We start from the raw sequence: 13,297 nt of genomic DNA, 5'->3' as shown, positions 1-13,297 counted from the left end.
GGGTGTCCAAGAAAGTCCAGCAAACGCCAGGATCGTCTCCTAAAGAGGATTCAGCTGCGGGATCGGAGTGCCACCAGTGCAGAGCTTGCTCAGGAATGGCAGTAGGCAGGTGTGAGCGCATCTGCACGCACAGTGAGGCGAAGACTTTTGGAAGATGGCCTGGTGTCAAGAAGGGCAGCAAAGAAGCCACTTCTCTCCAAAAAAAAAACATCAGGGACAGATTGATCTCCTGCAGAAAGTATAGTGAATGGACTGCTGAGGACTGGGGCAAAGTCATATTCTCAGATGAAGCCCCTTTCCGATTGTTTGGGGCATCTGGAAAAAGGCTTGTCCGGAGAAGAAAAGGTGAGCGCTACCATCAGTCCTGCGTCATGCCAACAGTAAAGCATCCTGACACCATTCATGTGTGGGGTTGCTTCTCATCCAAGGGAGTGGGCTCACTCACAATTCTGCCCAAAAACACAGCCATGAATAAAGAATGGTACCAAAACACCCTCCAACAGCAACTTCTTCCAACAATCCAACAACAGTTTGGTGAAGAACAATGCATTTTCCAGCACGATGGAGCACCGTGCCATAAGGCAAAAGTGATAACTAAGTGGCTCGGGGACCAGAATGTTGAAATTTTGGGTCCATGGCCTGGAAACTCCCCAGATCTTAATCCCATTGAGAACTTGTGGTCAATCCTCAAGAGGCGGGTGGATAAACAAAAACCCACTAATTCTGACAAACTCCAAGAAGTGATTATAAAAGAATGGGTTGCTATCAGTCAGGATTTGGCCCAGAAGTTGATTGAGAGCATGCCTAATCGAATTGCAGAGGTCCTGAAAAAGAAGGGCCAACACTGCAAATACTGACTCTTTGCATAAATGTCATGTAATTGTCAATAAAAGCCTTTGAAACGTATGAAGTGCTTTTAATTATATTTCAGTACATCACAGAAACAACTGAAACAAATATCTAAAAGCAGTTTAGCAGCAAACTTTTTGAAAACTAATATTTATGTAATTCTCAAAACTTTTGGCCACGACTGTAAGTTCATGATCCTAAAGGCCGACACTATGGCTGAACTGGAAGAATTAAAGAAACAGTTTGAAGAGATGCAAAGGCGTTTCGGTGAGCAGACATGCATGTTAGAGCAAGCCAGAGCAGAACAGAGAGAGGCGCTTTCTCTCGCTAAAACTGTTATTGAACAGCAGACTGCCGCTCAGAGAGCACCATCTACTGTTTACATGCCTAGGGATCGTAAGCTTCCAGAGTTCACCGGATGTCGTTCCAAGCCTGGTGAGTTGAGTATAGAAGAATGGATAAGTTCAATGAAGTCCGCCTTCAAGGTGATGACAATTCCTGAAGAAGACAGAATTGAGTTTGTTAAGCAGTATTTAAAAGATGAGGCTAAGATGACAGTCAAGATCACGCTCAACGGAAAGGAGAAGTCAGTGGATGAGATTTTCGATGCTTTGGATCAGACTTATGGGGACAAACTTCCCATTGGCAGCAGACTGAAAGAGTTTTATGACCACAAACAAATGCCTGGAGAAACCATCCGTTCTTATGCTTATGACTTGCAGGAAAAGCTGGCTATCATCCAGAGTCGAGAGCCGTCTAGAGTTCCTGATGCTGATGGAGTTTTGATGGAACAGCTTGTGTTAGGCCTCAAAGACGATTCGCTATGGCGTGAAATGAAGAGGAGAGTTAAAACTGAGAAAGACCTGACATTCATCCAGCTTATGCAGGAAGCTATTACTTGGTCTGAAGAAGAGGAGGTGTAAGTTCCAAGCAATCCGAGAACCAGTACTCGTCCACGTGGTGTCGTTCATGCTACCACTGCAACGGAGAGCTCTTCAGCCCCTCTGAAAAAGTGAAACCTGTAGTGAAGGAAAACAAGGCAAAAAGTGCACCTTTAAAAGATAGTGAAGGAACGTACATCTGCTATACGTGTGGTAAGCCAGGGCACACAAGCCGACGTTGTCTTCAGAGCAGAGAAAACTATAGTAGAGTGCAACCTCTCACAGCAGAGATAGAAAAGACAGCTGACCAAGACACTTCAGTGCTAGAGAGCCCAGGTCCATCCGTTATAAGAAGTCATACTGCAGACTGTGATACAGAGAACGTTTCCAAGTCACTTTGTGAAAGTGCTTTTGGTGATTGTATAACCATTGAAGTGAAAATTGCGGGGATCAGAACTATCTGTCTCTTGGACACAGGGTCAGAAGTGACTACTATCACAGAGTCACATTTAAGAATCACTTTGGAGAAGTTGTTCTGTCGTCTGCCAACTGGGTCTGACTTACAGCAGCAAATGGCCTAGACATTCCCATCATTGGATGTCTAGAAGCAGACATAGAGTGTTTGGGGAATTGAAATGAACTGAGTGTTTGCATGAAGAGTGCGTGTTTGTGATCAAAGAGAGCGATTCTAATGGGACAGAGTTGAAAGGATTGCCTGGCATTATTGGGATGAATGTGTTGAGTGAAGTTAAGGATCTATTCATGACCACTAAAGACATGAAGAAGATGGACAGGTATAGCCATGGTTTCAAGGAGGCAAAGAGTTTTGGCTAACATTAAGATGCAGACTGAGGCACTGAGCTGTGGTGACAAGATTGGCTTTGTGAAGGTTGCTGGGAAGCAATCAATAACTATTCCACTATTCAGTGTAAGTGTTTTGGAAGGCCGCTGCAGGATACCACCAAAAGTGAGCTGTCAAGTGTTGGTTGAGGCCTCGTCAAATGTCAGCTTGCCTAAGAGTATTCTGATTGCTAATGTGCTCGCTAAGACAGCCGATGGTAAAGTTCCAGTCAGAGTGTTAAATTCTAGTGAAAAGCCTGTAAAGCTCCCACCACGATGTAGGATCGCAGCGCTGTCCAAGCCCCAGGAAGTTGTGCCAAGGGTGCTTGTTGAGTTTGAGGAAAAAGAGGATGCTTTGCATGTTAAGGCTGTGCAGCAACATCAGGTGAAGGCAGAGATAAGCACCACAGAACAGCTGCCAGTTCCAGTGCAAATTAATCTAGAGAACCTCACAGAAACACAACGTTGCAAACTCCAAAACTTACTGGCTAAGCACAGTGATGTGTTTTTTCGAAGAACGATTGTGACTTCGGTTATACAACTGCTGTCACACATAGTGTCCCAACAGGAGATGCTCCTCCCATTAAGCAAAGACATTGCAGAATCCCATCTCAGGTTTTTCAGGAAGTGAAAAAACATGTTCAAGATTTAGTATCTCAAGGTATTCTCAGAGAAAGCTGTAGTCCATGGGCATCTCCAGCTGTGATCGTGATCAAGAAGGATGGCAGCGTACGCTTTTGCTGTGATTACAGAAGGTTGAATAAAGTGACCTGCAAAGATGCTTATCCTCTCCCTCGTGTGGAGGAATCACTGGATGCCTTGGGAAATGCACAGCTGTTCTCCACCCTTGATCTTACCTCCAGGTATTTCCAAGTAGCGATGAGTGAGGAGGATAGAATAAAGACAGTGGTCACCACTCCCTTTGGACTGTTTGAATGGACCAGGATGCCATTTGGACTTTGCAATGCACCTGCAACATTCCAGCGTCTGATGGGGGTGGTGCTCAGTGATCTAACGTTTGACATACTGCTCATCTACCTGGATGACATTATTGTTTTTTCAAAAGACTTCAAAACCCATTGTCAAAGACTGGAAATAGTATTCAACCGGTTGAGACAGCATGGTTTGAAACTGAAACCCAGCAAGTGTTTCCTTTTGAAACCCAAAGTGAAATTCTTGGGTCACCTAATTTCCTCCCAGGGAATAAAGGTGGATGGAGAGAAAACTCAGGTGTTGGAATCCTGGCCTGCACCCACGAATGTCAAGGAGTTAAAACAGGTCCTTGGATTCATGAGTTACTACAGGAGGTTTGTTCCTGGGTTTGCTCAGTTAGCCCGGCCCCTTCATTCCCTGGTTGGTAAACGAGGGAAAAAGAAAATCGTTCAACCTCTTAACTGGACAAGAGAATGTCAAACTGCATTTGACAAACTCAAGCAGTGTTTAATGTCTCCACCAGTTCTCGCGTACCCAGATTTCAGTCAGTCTTTCACGCTCACAACTGATGGAAGCCTGCATGGTCTTGGGGCAGTGTTAAGTCAACAACAAGGAGGGGTTGAGCGTGTGATCGCGTATACAAGTCGGGTCTTCGTGGATCAGAAAAGAACGATAGAAACTACAGTGCTTTCAAGCTAGAGCTACCCGCCTTGAAATGGGCTGTAACTGAAAAGTTCAAAGAATACCTGATCTACTCCAAGTTCTCTGTGATAACTGATCACAACCCTTTGCACTACTTGGCAACCGCTAATTTAGGAGCTGTTGAACAACGGTGGATAGCTCAGTTGTCGGAGCTTGATTTTGAAGTCTACTACAAACCAGGAAGGCAAAACACAAATGCCGATGTGTTATCAAGGATTCCATCCGGTGAGGAGCCTGAGCAAGAGGACTCTGCTGAAGACTTCATTAGGATGAATTCAGATGAAGTGCGTGCATGTTTATGGCCAGTTGCCAACAAGCATCAGATCGTACAAGCATCGGTTCATGTATCAGTGACGAGGAAAGTCCCTGGATATAGCTGGAGTGATATAGAAGAGCAACAAAAGATCGACCCTCATATAGCTCCTATATACCGTGCTGTACTAACCAACAAGTCCCTGAGTCCAGTTGAGCAACGCAATATGGATGTTGAGTTAAAAAAGCTTTCTAGACAATTCACACGACTCAAGCTTAAAAAAGGAGTGATGTTCCGTTCTATCTTTGATCCCCGGGACGGAGAAGAAATTTGTCAATTAGTGGTTCCAGAAGCCTTGCATTACAAAGTGTACGAGAGTCAACATGATCATTGTGGACATTTTGGAGAAAGAAGCACACTGGAGCGCATGAGGCGGAGCTATTACTGGCTGACAATGAGTAAGGATATTCAAAACTGGATTCAGGAATGCAAGAGATGTGCCCTTGCTAAAGACGTTTTTCCTAAAATACGAGCCCCAATGACATGTACTAATGTATCTGCCCCGCTGGACGTCCTTGCTATTGATTATACAGTCTTGGAGGAATCTGTGGGAGGATATGAAAATGTCCTCGTCCTAACTGACATGTTCACTCGTTTCATGGTAGCAGTGCCAACTAGAAATCAGCCCACTCACACCACTGCAAAAGCCCTTGTTAGTTCCCTAGAACTGTGTAAAGTCTATGGAATCGGAAAGAGTCGCACAATTCCGTATCATCTGCAGGGTAACTCCCAGTGCGAAAGGTTTAATAGAACCATGGATGATATGCTAAGGACGTTACCCTCGGAAAAGAAAAGGAATTGGAAACAGTATCTGCCCGAGTTGACGATGGCATACAATAGCCGAATCCACCCTTCAACTGGCTATTCGCCATTCTATTTAATGTTTGGAAGGGATGCCAGAATGCCGATGGATATCCTTAATGGGAGAGACTTGGAGGACAGTAGAGCTGTTGAAGTAGCCAACTCGACTGCACAGGAGGCTTCAAGGCGAAGAAAAAGAGCCTATGATCGGAAATCGCATGCCGCACTTATGAGACCTGTTGACCGTGTTCTGTTACGGAACCATTCACATAGGGGAAGGAATAAGATACAAGACCATTGGGAACCCTTACCTTACACTGTAGTGAAACAGAATCACACAGACACTCCAGTTTACACCATTCGCCCAGAGAAAGGGGGCCCATGTAAAGTTGTACATAGGGATCAACTCAAGTATTGCACTTTTCAGTCATCACTACCACCTTGCACATCTAGACGTGAATCTAGAGCACACATAGGTCAGGCACACACTGATTCAGAAGATTCTGATGTTCTTGCAGTTCCTGTTGTTACATTTGCACCCGCTACACTCACAGACACACAAGGTAGAAGGGCAGGTGGGGATGAATCAGAGACGGGTATCAGGGACCATGTCGATGAAATGTCAGCTGATGATTCAGTAGATCAGCCTGTACTCGAGTCTATGAATTCCGGTGGTTTCGAAGCTGAAAGTGAAAATGAAAGTATTACTGAACCTAGACGTTCACAGCGTTTGAACAGAGGTACTTTACCCGTTAGGTATAGGACTGACTTCGTCTTGAAATAAGCTTATGTCAACCTAAAGGTTTGTATGTTTCTTTTAATGTGAAGGTTGTTCAATCTTACTAATTGAAAGTGTTTCATTGTTGTACTTGATGTTTTATTTTGTGGAAAGAATATTTACCTTCTATTCTCTGTCATTTATTTTTCAGGACTGAGTTGCTGAATGGAGGTCCGGTGGCATGGCAGGGTTTAGCAGGGGGGAATGTAGGGGATTTACATTTTCTACTATGTGGAGACTTTTATTTTGATGTTTGTCACGGGCACCGCCATTTTAGGTTTTGACGAGTTGCGCGGAGAGAGCGAGAGAGCGGAGAAGAGCAGCGTTGAGCTGAAATTGAATGTTGATCTCGGGTAGTCAATCGCGGAAAAAAGTCCCGTTTAGACCCGCGACATACATAAGAGCTGCATGACGTTGCCTCTGAGTCTTCGTGTATGTGAACAAGTTTAACGAAGTAAGCGTTAAAACAAGTTTTCTGCCGTATTCGTGCATGAAGCTGGGTAAAAGGCCTGTTAGTTCCATTAAGTCTCAGTGACGTAGGAGTTAAATAGTCTCGTGTTTTCTTTGTTTCAAACAGTTTTTGTTTCATTTGTTCAAACGAACTTGAAACAGTGAGTGCTGTTACTGATCGTGTGAATTAAAAGGTTCGCTGAGTCGTCGGATAGGGTCGTGCGTTGTTTGTCTTCTCATTGTGCCTCCATCAGCTGGGATTGCGGCTTCGTTGAATCAAGCTGCCGTCGTCAGGATCGCGAGGACAATCGCTGAGGGTTAAGAAACCGTACCCTGCCATCCATTGGTCATCCTTCAGCACCTCATTCACGAACCAAGAGTGGTTATGTAAATTATTTTCCTCTTTTCCTTCTGAACACTGGTAAGCATACTACCATTTTCTGTCAGTGAGTCATCTGAAATGAACTGTTAAATCGGACAGTTATTTTTGATGGAACTCTGATCAGTGAATTTTCCTGAAAAGGGATTCATAGCCTTTCTTTTGTGCACATAACTGAACTTTTTGGGACTGTGAAATCCATAGATGGACAGAGTAACCTTTTACCTTTCTTTTCCTGGATTTTTGAATTGGATCTTGGATTTTTGAGCCGGATTGAAGTGAATTTCAAAGTGAACTTTGTTTGAAAGGTTGAGTTAACTGTGAAATGTTCTGTCTAACGCCTCTTTAGGGACTTCACCTTTAGGCCAGTGTACCATGTAAGTGCAGACTTCCTGTAGCAGAAATTTACCAGGCAGCAAAACATGGAGCAGTTACCTGTAGCAATAAGCCCCATGAAGCCGCAAACTTTTGCTGGAATACCCAAAGCTACGAACCCCCGGTTCTGCAATCCTTCCACAGCGCTCCCTCGGGTGGATGATGGGGAATTGTACACTGCCATCCTGCAGCCAGCCTCCATCACAATGACCAAGCTGCTGAAACTTCCAAGATGAGTAGATCTGACCAACCTTTGCTAGACTGGCACCATCCCATCTGCAGACATGCTCAGCCTTGGCAAAATTGAAAAGCCCCGCAATGAAGAACACAGAGCCTGGAAAAGCAAAAAAGTGAGTGCAGCATAGAAATAATAACAATATGTAAAATAATTACGGAATTATGGAATTCCTGTATCTCTGTTATTGACATTCAATTCTTCAGTCTCATCTCCATGTTCAACAGTTTCATAATGGGAGCTCAAATGTCACTCTACAGAGTAGCAGACTCTGTGTCTTTCCTAAATACAAAAACAACAGAGCTGACTGGGCGTGTCACTTCTAGTCTATTCGGGGAACAAACAGTGACTGTGTTTCTAATGGCCTTTTGTTTTAAACAGAAACAGTTTAGTAGGGAAGATGCCTCCTAAAAATCTCTATATCAGTTTGTATGTACAATTGTAACAGTTATTGTTTAAGGAAAGGATCACCATGGATCTAGGCACACAGATGTTTGTGAAAAAGATAATACACAGTACTATTCAAAAGTTTGAGGTTTTATCTATTTATTTTTTAAAGAAGTCTCCTATGATCACCAAGGGTGCATTTATTTGATCAAAAAATAAAATAAAAAAGTGAAATAATATAGCATTTTAAAAGAAATATTTTCTATTTTAACATATTTTGCTGAGCGTCATTACTCCAGTCTTCAGTGTCGCATGATCCTTCAGAAATCATTTGGTGCTCAAAAAACATTTTTTATTATTATCAGTGCTCAAAATGAAAATTGTGCTGCTTAATATTTTAGTGGTTCCTATGATCTTTTGTAACATTATAAATGTCTTTACAGTCATGTTTGATCAATTTAATGCATCCCCATTAACCAAAAGTATGAATTTTTCTAAAAAAAAAAATTACTAACCCTAAACTGCAGAATAGTATTTTATAAGCAATTTGGCATATAGAATGTGTGAAAATCACCTGAATCCCATTCTAATCTCCATAACAGCAGAATCGCAATTCACTGACCTTTATTGGCTGAGGTGAAGCAGAAAGCATCGTAGTGGTCCTGTGTTTTTTTGATGGAGCCCATAACTTCAGATGCCTGATAAAAGATCCCCTCCACAAGCCGGCCGTGGTTGCAGGACTGAGTAAATGACAGTTCCATCACTCAGCCATTGCACCAGTCCAACCCTTTAGTCATCATAACATAAGTCTTTGGGAATTTAAAAAAAACTTTAGTCATATTGCTCAAAGGTTTATGTAAAAGTAAACAATCTATGTGTGTAAATATTATTATTACCCCTTAAAGCTGCTTGTAATAAGTGGCAAGTGTTGCATCCTGTTTAGCACAAGCTTCTTTAGCATAAAAACATTTAAATAAATAAAATTTAATGTAATGACCATGGTGGCTCTGATAAGGAAATACAACACCTGAACACCTGATTATACAATTATAATGAATAAAATATATTAATCTATATATTTAATAAATGTAAAATACAGTCAGCCTGTCCTACCTTCAATCTTAATAATGCCACTTTCATCCTCAGTTCCGTTGATCACTTCACAGCAGTAGCTGCCATCATAATCTAGCTCCAGGTCAGTTAGACAGAGAGAAACATCCATGTTATGTGCAAGCAGGATAGATGCCCGGGGGCCAGACCGAGCCATACTGCTTATCCGTTTGTTATAAGCACTGTTTTCCACTCCTTGACTTAGGGGATTGATTTTGGTCCACTTTATTCTGTAGTGTGATGGTTTGAACCTCATCACACAGGGCAAAACGACTGCGTGTCCACGGCGAACAGCAACCTCGATATATACCAGAGGTTACAAGAGGGGTTTTAACTCTTTGACCTTGTCTAGAAAAAAAAGTGTTGTAAAAGCATTGTGTAATTTAATATTATGTTAAAATATCTTGTAAAGTCTTCCAAATCATGTTTATTCTGTATTATAATCACAAAGTCTCCCATATCAACTAGTTTGATTTAAACAGAAAGCTGTGAGGGAAGAAAAAAAAGTCTCTCCTTAGTCTTCAGCCTCCTCCTTAATTTAAAAGGACATCCAGAAAAAGTCCATGACAGTAATTTTCTTTTCTTCTGCTCTGGTTGCAGTGGAGAAACAAACCGATCAGGGTCATCTGACAAGTGCTCTCCTCTGCTCCAGATGTTAATGTAAATCACACTGACTCTCACTGTTCCTTTCAGCGATTTTCTGACATACAGACCAGGAACGCCTGAAACCAGGAAACCTCAGCAGGGCTCCAAACAAAAAAATCGAGTAAGGAGCCATTGGCTCCTATAAGAAAAAAACTTAGGTGCCAAATGATTTTTTTAGGTGCCACAGAATAAACATGTTTTATGCGTTTTATTTAAATTATTTATTTTACATTTTAACTTTTTAATCATACTGACGTGTTTTATGTCTCATCTTTTCTTGACTTTATCAGCATTTTAATCCATCTTGTAGATGACCTGGGAATGAAGGTTCACTTAAAGTGGGAGCTAAATGTCTTTTCCAACTTGAAACATACAGTCATGCATTGTTTATTACACAAAATCTGTACCAATATCATGGACCATAAGCATCACTTGGCCCCTGAGTATAGTTTGGGGTCCTCCTCAATGCATCCTGTAAATGTTGTCATACTCTCTTAAAAATAAAGGTGCTTCATGATACCATAGAAGAACCTTTTTTTCCTGTCTAAATGGTTTCATAAAGAACCTTTAAAATTTGAAGACAATAATTTGAAGACAATAACAGATTATGAAAAGGTCAGAAAGAGATTGTTCTTCAAAGAGCCTTTGACTGAATGGTTCTTTGTGGAACCAAAATTGTTCTGGGAAGAACCTTTTAAGCTCCTTTATTTTTAAGAGTGCATGTCTTTCACACTTTCAGTCTGTTTTTCTTAATTAGTAAAATTACATTTTATAGGAGGAGTTGAATCATGTAGACAACAGGTTAAGTAAAAATATTAAAATTCAATATCTCATAAATATAGCAAAATGCTCCTCTTTATAGTTATTTTTCTAGCTGACTGATGAGCTTATGGACACCGAAAGGTTACTGAGGTTACCCTTACAAAAAAAACCTACAGGATTCTGTAGGAGTCCTACAGGAAAATGGTCACGAAAATCCTGCGGGATCCTGTAGGAATATGCAGGTATGTGGTCTGTAGGATTCCTGCAGGATTTTTTTGTAAGGGAGGAACTGCAGTGGGTCGAGGGTTTGACGCATGCTGGTCAGGCTGGGTGTTTCTTCCACGTTCTAATGCTGTAGCAGCTTCCCGCAAAAGCTCACTAACAGATTCGCCATGTCTCGATTACAATATATTCACATTTTAATGTCGTTTCACACATTGTTTCAACCACCATTCAACTCATGCACACGAGACTTCGACGATTGTCTCTAGCGCCGTTACTTGAATAAGCCACACCCACTCATTAACATATAATTTGCATGCAGGTTGTCTTTGAAAATGAAAACGAAAATGAAAACAGTGAAATAAAAGAGGAATTAAAATGACAAGTAAAATTTACATTTAAATTTGAATTGTGTCACTATTATTGCGTGAGCGTTAATAAAGAGCTTTGTAAAAACTGTATGTAGTTTCTTTTTCACGTTTGCTTTTCATTTTAATATTGGCAGTCTTGCCTCGAGACTATTGAAAATGAAATGTGAAATCAGCAATTGCATTTTATTTTTCAATTTGACAGGTATGTCACCGTGAAAATGAAATCATTTAATTTCATTCTCAATTTTGTCACATATTTTGCGTACAGTTTTCTGTAATAAAATAGTTAATCTGGTTTTAATTTTAATTTTAATCATTTCATTTATTTATTTAAATTTGGCAGAAAATGCCTTCCATAGATATGTGAACGGCCCCTTAAAGAGCACCAAAACTGTATTTATTGTTTGAATTTTGTTATGAACTTGGAATAATTATAAAGCTGATACTTTGTAAATTAAAGAGTAACAAAGCACAAAGCTTTTTGCGATTACTGGACGACAAGTGCACTTCAAATAATGAGGTTCATGCATTAACAGAACACAGCATGGACTAAGATCTTGTTAAGAAGAAGCCTTATGATTATAAATGAAAACTGTTAACGATATTGCCAATATCCACCAGCTTTACCTGTTGTAGTTTGTTCAAGTTATGAACGAAATAGAGGCTGTTTTTCTGCACTTTCTCTTCAAGTCTCCATCATTTCTCTCTCTCGCGCGTTTATCAGGTATGTGTCAGCGCTGCTGCGCGGCAGATGAGGACTGTTTAAAACTCTTTTTCCCACTAAAACTTCGATGCGCATTCTCTCAATGCGCGAACATAACAAAAGATGTGAATGCAAAACAATCAGGAAAAAAGGCATTACATGCAATTTTTTAAGAGATAGCATGTAAATCCATAGGCCTAGTCGCCAGTGGCGACCTCAGCAAAAACTTCACTCGCATTTTAATATTTATGGTCGCAAATGCGACCGTTTTAGTCGCAGTTTGGAGCCCTGCTCAGATGATGGAGTCAACTTCACATTTTTGTGGTAGTCAAAAGGCGCTGAGGTAAAAAAAAAAAAAAAAGTAATTTTCCAGCCCACACAGTGTGTTTTTGTTGAAAAAGCAAATTAATGCTCAATTAAGCATGTTGTGTGCCAGAAACCAGAGAACAGATGTGCAGCAGCCCCAACTTTTTTGTAGAATCAAGTGACACTTAAAAAATGTAGACAGAAAATATAAAGCAAATTATATCTACAAATAATTTTTGTTCAATCTGTCAACATCCAACGGGGAGGTGGGGTGGATGCTCTGGAGGCCTCTAGGAGCAGGGTTCTAGAATGGAAGACCTCCAGGAAGGGGCCCGTTCCGGGACCCATGGTGGATCTGGCAGTTCAGGGTGCCATGGCGGAGCAGCCTCCGAGGCCTATTACCCCCCACCCCCAAAAATATTACTTGGGGACGATAACAGGTTCCAAGGCCATCCCTGGGCTTAACGGGGGATCGGGAGCCGACACTGGAGCAAGCACTCAACCATACTCTCAGGTGAGGTAGATGGCCCAGAGCTAGTCATTTCTCCCCTTCCTCTTCTGATTTCGGGTAAACTGGGTGGCCGGTGGGCTTGTCGTTGCAGGGACTGGCGGGTGTGGGCTTGACAACAGGACGGTCCTCATTCCGCGGAGAGATGAACGGGAAAACAAAGGACTTTCAAAACCAAACAAAAAAGAAAAAAAAACACGGAGAAAAGGGGCATTGCTTACGGTTTTGGTCTGGAATTCTGTCATGGTTCACCTACTGTGGCGGAGATGTGGAGACAAAGAGGATTAACTTGAAAACAGTCTTTATTTATCTCAATAAAGAACACACAGTCAGGAACTCACACGTATGACTAGAGGTTGACGTTCAATTCCAGACAAACACAACCTGCACAGACTCTAAATTAAAAGGCATAATATGTACGGATTTGTTATTAAAAGATCCAAAAAACACTAGAACAGTGTTGTATATTTTGCTGACTTGTGTACTTGCATCATCCCAAATGTTTCGAAGAATGTTTAAATCCTGAGAAATAAGCAATTTTAACTAGTGACATGGACTGTGTCCATAGTGTCATTTTGTCGCCTGCCAATGATGTCATAACCCCTCGATTTGTTTTGTTGAAAACATGGAAACACCAAAGACGCTCACAACAAATAAGTTGTGCATTTTAATAGACCGGTGAAGACCACACAGAGTAGTATTATAATAGAACTATATCTATAATAAAACCGTGCTGCTTCCCCCATC

General features: G+C 41.4%; 1 pseudogene; it reads right to left on the bottom strand.

Annotated features, from left to right (window-relative positions):
• Positions 1–7,357: 7,357 nt before the first annotated feature.
• LOC132157925 (hyaluronan and proteoglycan link protein 2-like) lies at positions 7,358–12,390 on the bottom strand (annotated as a pseudogene).
• Positions 12,391–13,297: the final 907 nt, after the last annotated feature.

This window comes from Carassius carassius, chromosome 15 (assembly GCF_963082965.1).
Source record: "Carassius carassius chromosome 15, fCarCar2.1, whole genome shotgun sequence".
In the NCBI taxonomy this organism is placed as follows: Eukaryota; Metazoa; Chordata; class Actinopteri; order Cypriniformes; family Cyprinidae; genus Carassius; species Carassius carassius.
The sequence above is the reverse complement of the archived record's forward strand: the minus strand, read 5'-3'. Positions and strand labels throughout refer to the sequence as shown.